General features: G+C 53.9%; 1 long non-coding RNA gene across 1 annotated transcript; it reads left to right on the plus strand.

Annotated features, from left to right (window-relative positions):
• The first annotated feature begins 2,032 nt into the window (after positions 1 to 2,032).
• LOC111815508 lies at positions 2,033 to 10,267 on the plus strand. The gene is made up of 3 exons (XR_002820192.1): positions 2,033 to 2,067; positions 5,575 to 5,663; positions 9,847 to 10,267. It is a non-coding gene; the product is annotated as an uncharacterized LOC111815508 (long non-coding RNA).
• The last annotated feature ends 6 nt before the right edge of the window (positions 10,268 to 10,273 follow it).

Here is a 10,273-nt window from a genome sequence, read left to right on the forward strand (position 1 = left end):
TTCCCAGGGAGAACCCTGGAGCCAGGCTGGACCCCGAGTATGGAGGTGGCTTGCGCGGCCCCTGCGAATTTCCCCTTTAGTTTCTTCAATGCCTGCCATTTTTTAGTGTGATAGTAAGCTTTGGAGATTACACAAAAGAGAATGCTCGTCAAGCTAGCTGAACTGTTTAACCAGCTTGAGTCTTTTTGTTTTTATTGGAAAAATGAAAAGAACTCAAAGACCAGATACATTAATTCGAGGTTATAGCTTAACTTACAACAGGGTTTTTAAAAAGAAGAAGGAGCCCACAGCGGTCAACATACTTGGCTTCAGCTTTAACCTAGTTCTTGTAGTAGAAACTTAATATGTGTCTAAATGAATTGGATCTTACCAGAGTTTCTCCGAAATGTCAGCTTCCAGTTAGGGAAGGGAGTAATATAGAAGTCATTTTTAGACAGGGAAAGACATACATTTTTCTTTCAGCCACAGGGGAGCGGGGGGTTCTGAGAGTGGGAAGGAGGCGGGTCTCACCCGGGGCAGGCTGCGCCGCGGCTCCAGGGCCTTCTCCAAGCAGGCCTGCCCCCCGGACTTGGCGCGACGGCTGCACACATCAAGTGTTTGATACGGGCCTCATCCTCTGGGCCTGGTGAGCGGCTCAGAGCAGTTCTGCCCCTTCCTGTCCCTCTTCCTCCCCACCACTCTCACCCTCATTGTGGCAATGCCCTCCCCTCAGTGAACAACTTAGAAACCCAAGCAAAAAGTAACTGGGGCCAGGTAGCTCTTTCCTTGCCCTCCTCGCTGTCTTCCTCCATCTTTTCCTCCCCTCTCCTTCCTGTTCACCTTTGTGAGTCAGTTTCAGGGCTGTACTTCAAGGTCCCGAGCCCCAAGAAGGCAGGTGAGGGTGCAGGAAGGCCCGGCCAAGCCCGCGCAGTGCCTGGGGCGAGCCAGCGTGGCGCCTTTCCAGTCTGTGGCAGCGCCTCTGTTTTCCTTCCAGGACTTTTAGGCCTGGCCTGTCCCGCGTGGACCCGAGGCCAGCCCCGGCCCCTCAGCCCTGCCTGCTGCATGAAGAGCAGGGGGCCGCGATCTTTTCAGTGAGGTTTGGTTCTTGTTCCGCTCCTCACAACCACACGTGCGTTCTCTGCACTCGGCACTTAATGGGAACAGTAAACAATTCACGTTGGTTAAATTATTTGGAATCAGCATCTTAAATGCCTGCTAATGTTGTCATTCCACAGCATCGTGGTGATTCCCCACCCTCTGTGATTGTGTGTACAGTCAATACTTTTAGGCTGTACCAGCTTTGACTGATTTTCCTAAGGTAGAGGCCAAGGAGAGAAATCATTTTCTTGCCCCTTTATTCGTCATTTCCGGCTTTCCTCCTTTCCAGTTTCCAGTTTCCAAACTGTGGATAAAATGTGATCCTGGCCTGTGGGGAGAGACGGCCAAGGTCAGGGAGGGTCAGCTCAGCTCACTGTCCAGTCAGTATTTTCTAGTTTCCTTGTGAAGGCTGCGTCTGTTCACCCTTCTGAAACTCCGTGCCACACTGTTCTCCTGGGGCCCCTTCCTGTGAGAACTTGCTCCTCCTGACACCTCGGGGGGCTGCAGGGTGGAACCCCTCCTCTCAGCATCCCCAGGAAACAAGCAACAGCAGCTACTCCAGAGATGAGGCTGCCACCGGGCCGGCGTCAGCGCTTGGCTTTGGGCTGTGAGCCCTGGATGGGACAGGGGCTGGGCTCCCACCTCCTCCTCATGGAGACAGCCCACCTATGTGTGGGCCCCACTGAGGGGAGCAGATCTGAGGGCAGCCATGAGGTGAACCTGGCCACACTGTGTGACAAGAGCCAGGGTGGGCCCGACCAGTACGCCTGGCTTCATTCCCACCAGCCGCAGCTAATTTGTCCTTCTCTCTGTCCTTCCCACTTCCTTCCCTTGTCATTTCCTCCCTTCTTTTTGTTTGAAATAGTTGAATATGTATATATGTATTAAAAAAATTTTTTTTGTCTTTTTAAGACAGGGTTTCACTATGCACTTCGGTTGGCCTTGAACAGTGATCCTCCTGCCTCAGTTGCCCGAGGCCTGGGATTTCAGGTATGCACCACCACACCTAGTATGGAATGGAGTTTTTAATACCAGTGAAGGACAGAATCATTGTAACCTGGAAAATGCTGTTAGCATGCAGAAGAGCTCCCATTTGGACAATCTATATTTTTATATATTTGTTTGAAATCTGTATATATACTGCGAATTACAGATCTGATCCTCTGTTCCACTCAGTTTCTTAAAGTCACTGGCAAGCACCCTTATTATGGAAGGCTGTGGAGTGACCCTGTGACAGCTAGCCCGCTCCCCCGATGGGCCAGGGGAGAGCAGCACCCCCAGGAGCGATGGGGCCTTCAAGGTGGCTTTGCCAGACCCCAGGGCACTGCCATGTTCATTTCTCTTAGAAAACGCACGGCGGGGCTTGTGTGTGTGCACGCGGCTCACTAGCACTTAGAGCTGGTGGCACAGGTCACACTGGGACGAATTGCTTAGCGATCCCCTGGGTCTGCTCCACCAGCCGTCCACCTAGATGGAGCAGATGGATGGCCAGCCTCAAATCGCGGTTGATGAGCAGTCTCTGCGCTGTCTCAGAACTTCTGGTGAGCTAGGACCTTTGGGAGTCAGCCTGTCAGTTGGTACAGAGTGGCCTGCGGTCAGGTTGACACCCAGAGGTGCTCAGAGGAGGCGGGGGTTGGGGCAGGCGGGCTCCGGCCATCCTGGCTCCCTGCTGGGGGTTGCCTCTCCTTCCTGGCTCCACCGGGGCTCCTCTGTGATGGACCCCTCCGGTAGGTGGAAGTGCTGTAGCTGTGACACAGGGCTGCGCTCGTGCAGGAGTCGGGGCAGAAGAGGAGAGCTCACCACGGCTGTGGCTGAAGGCCCATCTGTCAAGGCCAGGCCTCAGGATAAGGACGGAATGGCCAGGCTGGCCTCCCTGGGGATAAACTACTTGAGGTTACACCGTGGTCGCTGTCACCTGGTCTCATAAGGCCCAGACAGACATCAGTCCCCCCTCGAGAGTGGCTGTTGCTGCAGGTGCAAAGTACCACACCCAGCTTCCCACTATTTTAATAACATTTCCATAAATTTTACTACTCCATATTTTATCATCTACTAATACATTAAATTATATTTTATTTTAAAAGTCCATTTCAAATAATTAAACCTCATAGTTCAATTAATTCTTATAGTAACATATTCTTATAGTTGTCATTTCTTTATATATCTTCACATTTTTAACTGCTTTCTTCCTTTTACTTTCTTATTGAGAGCTATACAAAGGTTTTGTTAGACAGAATTAAAATACACAAACAAAACAGAGTGAGGACCGAGGGCTGAGGCTACTGTGGACCAGAACTGGGGTGATATGTTGTACAGGTTAGAAATCTTGAATTTGTGCATCTATAGGATTATTTATTCTTTTTTTTTTTTGAAAGGTCTACAGGGTGTTCAGGATCTCACTACTAGATCTGACTCTAGTGATCCGCCTGTTCACAGCCTCCCAAAGCTGGGATTACAGGTGCAAATGCTGCCACGCCAGGCTCAATTGCCCTTCCAGCGCGCCCCGGGGGCAGGGCCGGCACGGCAGGTCCGGGATCTGACCCCTGCCGCTGTGTCTGCTTGCAGGAGCTTTAATCCCCTGAGCAATTTGGCAGGCCCATCACTTATTCTTGAACAATCTTCTTCTACATGTTTTGGTAGCACAAGTCTCAGAGGGTGAGTCAGATATTATTTGTAAAGCAGAGGAGCTTTGCTGTTTGGCGGCGCAGGATGCCGGGTTTTGTCTCGCTGTGCTTGTGCCTCCCCTGCGGGGGCTGAGCCCGCAGCGCCGTCCTGCGGCTCGCAGAGCCAGGGTGCGAGCCGCGGTCCTGTCTTCCTGTCTCTAGGTGGATCTCCTCTACAGGCTGGTTTGCAAGACACTCCACAGTTGAAGCGACCTGCTATATGCTGATTCCTCGCTTTGCTTTTGCCCGGTGTCTTTCAAACTCCGGGTCTGCTCATTCTTATTTACATCAAATCTGGAAGAACTGGTGGTCGTTTCTCCCATCACGTCCACTCCCAGCCCCCTCTCCTACTTGTTAGGGAGGCTGGCTGTGGGCGTGGGAGGCCCCGGTGCTGTCCTGCTGCCCCCGGGCGGTGTCTGTTCCCTCCGCAGCACCTAATCTGATGGAAGTCCCAGGCACGGTGCTGGGTTTTAGTCTCAGGCAGCACTTTCATCTTAGAACATTCATTTGGGGCTTTTAAAATCAACTGTAGTCCTGGGAGGCACGCTCCTAAAGGCCGTCATCCCAAATGTTGAAATTTAAAAGATAAAAATCCTTAAATTTGAAAGTCCCCAAGGCTTACAGTCTTAAAATTCTGAAACCCCAAATCCTGCAGACAGAGAGAGAGAGAGACAGACAGACAGACAGACAGACAGACAGACAGACAGACACCATAAGCCCCTGTCCTGTACTAACGGGCAGAATCCAAGCTCTGGGGAGGCATGGGTCACGCGCGACGGCAAGGGAAAGGTCAGCTCACAAGCGTGCAGTCTGTCTGCATAGAACTCCTCCTCGCAGATGAACCTCTGGAGCCTGGGACGCCCTGAGCCTGAGCAGTCCTGGGGAGACCAACGCTGTCGGCTGGGAAGCAGTTATGTGCAGGGTCCTGCAGCTGCACTGCTGTCTGGCCTGCGCTGTTTCTCCCCTCAGGTTCATAGTCAGCATTTACTTATTTACAAATCTATATTGAGATCTGCCCCTGTTTCTGCCCTGCCTGAGAGCCGACCGTGACTGTGGGTTCCACGTGCAGATGCCCCCAAGCCCCCAGGGACGCTAGTAACCCCAGTCCCCATCCCCATCCGCAGGTCCCTTCAGGAGCCGGCTTTGCTGTCCCTTCCCTGGACTGGGCTGTGGTGATACCCATGAGTTTTGTAGCTGGGCCTCTTGAAGTAGAGGATGGCAGGGCAGCCCTGTGCCGACTCAGACCACAGGCCCTGCAGGCCCCCAGCAGCTGTGGTCAGCAAGGCCAGCCCAGGGCCCCAGTGCAGCCAGCTGCAGAATGGGCTGAGGCCAGCAGCCGATGCCACAACCGCGCCCGGAATCATTACCTGGAATCTCAGAAACCATTGTCCTGAGCCGTTGATTTTTGGAATGGGTTAGGCTCTGTTAGGTCCCCCACGCTCCACCCTGAGCTGCCTTTGGTGACCCAGGAAGAGTCTGTCCCTCAGGCTATACATGTGACATTGGTGCACGGCTCCTCCTCGCTATGTCCCCTGCAGCCGAATGGGTCTGACCGTGACTGAATCAGAAGCCTCTCAGGGACTGTCCCTTTGCTTGGGAGTCCCACTGGTAGGCGCGGTAGTTCCTGAATTATTTGATACAAAGTTTTAGAGTCACATTTCAGCCAGTCTATAAAATATCCCCAATGCCATTGGTTCGAATAATCCCATAAACAATAGGAGAGTCTGATGGGGTGTCACGCTCTGCCCTGTTGCCGCTAATGAAATGGTTGTCGTTACCCTCTGGTGATCACAGTAACCTTAGGAGGGAGCTCACCTTTCTCCTTATTTCACAGACTGAGAGACATGAAAGCCCAAGGGGCTAGACCAAAAGCCAGGTCTCTGTCCCCGAGCACGGCTTGCTCCGCTGCTGCCTGGCGAGGAGGTGAGGAGGGTGCTGGGCTGGCCAGGGGATGGTGGGTGCAGCAGGCTTTCCGAGGGACACTCTTTCTCTGTGACAGGGGTGGGAGGGCATGTGAATACAAATTAGCACAGACAACAGAAGCACGGGGACGGGGCTGCACGCCTCTGCCTCCTCTCTGGCCACATGACTTCTCTTTTAGGGCTCTGTGACCAAATCTCAGCCGGGAGTCACACAAGGCCCCTGTGGAGCTCTCCCAGCCAATCAGGGAGAGAATGTGGAATGAGGAGAAAACTGGGTGGAAAATGAGCAATTTTTGACGTGGTGTTTTGGGAGATCTTCTTGCAATCGTACTGTGAGTAGGAGGCTCCTGGGACCTCCTGGGAGGAGCAATTGGGGCCAGCCCGGTGGTCACACAGGAGCCATGACCCCAAAACGGCAGATAGATGGGTGTTTCCCCTAGGATTTTATCTTCAGAGGGATTTGGGCAATTGATGTGAAGAAAATGGGGAACCGGGGAGGAGCGGTGCGGGCGTTCAGGAGCAGGGAGAGGTGGGGGGTGGCTGCTGCAGATTCCACCAGTCCATGCCAGTGGTGATGAGGGGGCTAAGGGTGAGCAAGGTACAGCGGGAGCTTGGCGAGAGGTCTGTCATGGTGGCAAAGGTCTGTCTATCATCTATCTATCTATCTATCTATCTATCTATCTATCTATCTATCATCTATCTATCCATCTGTGTGTGCACACGGACATGCGTGTTTCTTTCTGCATACACACATGCACACACACTTCTGTGTCTTTGCTGCTGGAGCCGTGGAAGGAGACTGTACTAACACAAATACAACCTGAATTAAAACGATGAGGAGAGCTCTGGCAGAAGGCCCAGCTGGCCTGGCTCGGGAAGCAGCACAGGACACGCGCGCTGGGCTCTGGTGCCTGAAGCCTTCCCCAGGAGCTGAGCTTCCACGCGAGCCCTGCAGCTTGGTGCTGGTGGAGGCAAACACGCCCGGGCGACCAAGCTGTGCGGTGTCTCGGTGCCTTCGGCCCCAGCAGCAATCACAGGCAGAGTGGGGGCTGCTCACCCATCTGGACGTGGGCAGAGAGCAGAGTTGTCTGAGTGCCAGAGCTGCACTGAGGAGGCTTGTAGCCCCAGAGACCTTCTCTCAGGAGAGAGGACAAAGGACTGGGAGGGAGCCACCAGCTTCATGCCCTGCAGCCTGCCCAGGCCACAGCATCCCCATTTGTGCGATTCAGACTCTTGTCCCTACCACGGCACGATCCGCCCTCCAGGAAATGTTTCATGAATGACCAAGAGGACCAGGCAGGCTGTCCTGACGGGCCCTGCAGACCCCGACATGCGGTGCTTTGCACTGAGTCACTGTGGCCTCTGCCCGGCTGCTGCTGATAGTGGGTGTCCACCAACGTGTCGCAGGCATGCCGGGCTTCCTTTGGCGTTGGAGCCGCAAGGGGCGGCGGCAGTCTGGGGCCACTTGCGGTGGGAACGGAGCAGCCTGTAATTATGCCATGAGTCAAGTTCTCTCTGAGGATGTAAGATGACCTGGAAGAGCAGCACATCCCACGTGAGCAGAGACGCAGGGAGAAGGCCATGGGCTGAGGAGAAGAAGCTGGAGAGGGCATCTTACCTTCCTGGGACATGTCCCCGTTCCTCTGCCTTGAAGTGACAGACTGTCAGCCTCCACCTTCAATAAGAGGAGCAAGGGACTGCGGTCCTCATGGATCCAGCACTGAGGCCACAAATGGAGAGCCCCGGAGCTGGAAAGCCCCTCTCACCGCCTGGCTCGACTTGGCGCATGACTTCAGGAGGAACAGACTGACAGAGTCGTGCTGGGAGCTAGGCAGGACTGTCCTGGCCACGCCATTCGCAAAGGTGTATTTTCATGTGTCCAGGAATAGCAGGCTGCTTGTCTGCCCATCACCTTCTCCCTCTCCACTGTCCTTGGCCAGCTCCAAGAAGGAGCCTGGTCTCAGGGGCCAGGAAGCCCCAGAGGCCCAGGGAGCCTGGCACTTGCTCCCTTCTGGAGTTCGCCCACCTCCCAGGTGACACGAGGCCAGAGCACTGGAGGAAAGAGTGATAGGCCATCCAGGCACAGGTTACAGGAGAGGGACATCGACGTAAGAGTGGCAGCCCCTCTGCCTCCCTCTGTCTCTGTCTCTCTTTGTCTCTGTCTCTGTCTTTGTCTCTCTGTCTTTCTGTCTGTCTGTCTGTCTGGCGCTGCTTTCTCTCTCTCTCTCTCGCTCTCGCTCTCTCTCTCTCTCTTGGCAATTGAACCCAGGGCCTTCACACTGTTACATTCACAGCTCTTTCAATTCTTTTTCTTCTTTGTTTTGAGACAGGGCTGGACTGCTGCTCAAGCTGAGCTCTAATTTGTGATCCTCTTGCCTCAGCCTCCCAGACTGCTGGTATTAGAGACCTTCAGCACCAGGCCTGGCTGACTGGGAATCTTTGGGGATGACTGCAAAGAAGGGTGATGTTGGAAGGACAGCTCGGAAATGGAGCAAGACTGAGGTGGGAGAGTGGCCAGGCTGTGACATTTACCTCTTCTTGGCCACTAGAGATACTTCTGATGCAGCTGGCAGATCTGGGGACACAGGACTTGTCACAAGGAGAAAGTGTGGACAGAGCGAGGTATCCTGCATGCTCAGGGGAAGCCAGCAGCAAGGCCGGCATGCAGTTCCAGCTCTCCACATCTGCAGTGGCCATGCTGGGCCTCAGATTATGCAGATGATGGTGGGGGTGGTGGAGGTGCGGCTATGGGGAGGGGAGCTCTTGAAAGAGTCCATGATTTTTGGTTTCGTGTTCAGCCCTGGGCCGTGGCTGGCTGTCCAGTGACTTTGAGGGTAAGGGGTGATGGGGTTAAGTTTCTGGGCCTCACCCTCAGGGAGAAGTAAGGGCTCTTGCTCCTGCATCAGCCGCCCAGAAGGGTGGTGCTGTGTGGCCAGTCCCTAGGACTGGCTGCCGATCTGACGGTGATGCCCTTAAATTGGGCGTTTCTGATGCACACTGCTTGGTGCCAGCAGGGTCTAGATTTAAAAATTTTTTTTTTTTGTTTTTGGAATATTTGCATAAACATAGTCAGATATCTTTGGGATGGGGCCCAAGTTTAAATGTGAAATTCATTTATTGCATACACACCTGAAAGTCAATTTAAAAAATTTTCACATTAGCTTTATTAGTGCCTATTAATTGTGCAGAATAACAGGCCACACTGCGCTGTTCGTAGGTGCATGCACTGTGCCCTGAGGCCTCCTCCACCCCATCACCCTCTCTAGCCCCTCTCCTGCCCCATCTCCCCTCTTCTCTAGCAGCAAGGAAGGGAAAGTCACACAGCCTTGTCTCATTGCTAAGCTGTGTCTGTCCCCACTCAGTCACTGAGACAAAGCGCCTGGCTCAAGCCCTTCATGGGATGAGGACAGACTTATTTTGGCTTATGGCTCCTGAGGCTTTAGTCCAAGGTGGGCTCCATCTGTGCAGGCTTGGCAGGTGGAGAGGCACAGCATCCTGGAAGAGGAGTTGGTGAAGGAAGGACGCTTCCCTATGGCAGCTGCGAAGCGGAGTGGAAGGGCAGCCTGGGAGGAAAGGCCCAGGGCAGGATCCAGCCCGAGGCTGCACCTCCATGGCCCGCCTCCTTCAGCAGGCATCGCTTCCTAGACTTCCCTTACCTTCTAGTAGTGCCATCGGATGATGCATCCTTGGCATGTTGGGACAATGCACCACTGAGTGACAGCCTTCACTATCCAGCCACCGCCCGAGGTCTGGGCTCAAATGCTGCTGCCAGGAGCCTGTGTGCGGCACGTGGGCCTGGTGGGGGCCTGCGAGTGTCAGGCCACTGTATTAACAGAAGGCTCTATCTGTGTCACCCTCTGGGCCCTTGTCACTCTCTGCTCTGAGCCACAGTGAACTCTCAGGGCTGCTGAGGTGTGGAGAACAGGGAGCTAACTGACCCGCCTGCCTTGACCTGTGGGGTGCTGCCTCCTCATCTCCCTGTCCTGGACCATGAGGATTTTAATTTAATTTCAACAATGAGAGATTTGATTCTCTAAGTCTTACAGGAAGCTTTTAGTTTTTAAAAAGTTATCTATCATGATATGTCTAAGACAACTTTTCCTCAGCTTTCACGTCTGTAAAGTCAGGATGTACCTTACAGTTACTAGGTGTTGAGCATGGACGTCTTTTCTTCTCCTTCACAGCCCTGATGCTGATGATTCGGGTTAGCATGAAGGAAGTTAAGTGAACGGCAACCGGGCCGCTGAGGTGAAGCCCTGCGTCTGTCTCCCCAGCTCCTGCGCTGGCATTCTCAGCCTCAGTACTGGAGAAAGTGTCAGGATTGGAATGTACAGAGCGCAAGGGTGGGCCCCAACCAACGTGCCTGGTGGCATTACAGGAAGAAGCTACCTAGGGAAACCATGGAAGGACAGAGGGGAAGAGGCCACCTGTGAGCACAGTGGACAGCTTCCCACAGAGACCGAGCTGTGGGCCACAGCCCAGGTGCCCGCCATAAGGGACCACGGGCCAGGAAGCTCTGCTGTAGCACGAATTCACTTCTTGTCACTCTGGGGCTGAAACGCCAGGGATGAAGCAAGTGCAGACCCAGCTGCCCAGGGAGGCTCTGGTCAG

The sequence above is a fragment of the Octodon degus genome, unplaced genomic scaffold (assembly GCF_000260255.1).
Source record: "Octodon degus isolate 3935 unplaced genomic scaffold, OctDeg1.0 scaffold00017, whole genome shotgun sequence".
NCBI classification, from domain to species: Eukaryota; Metazoa; Chordata; class Mammalia; order Rodentia; family Octodontidae; genus Octodon; species Octodon degus.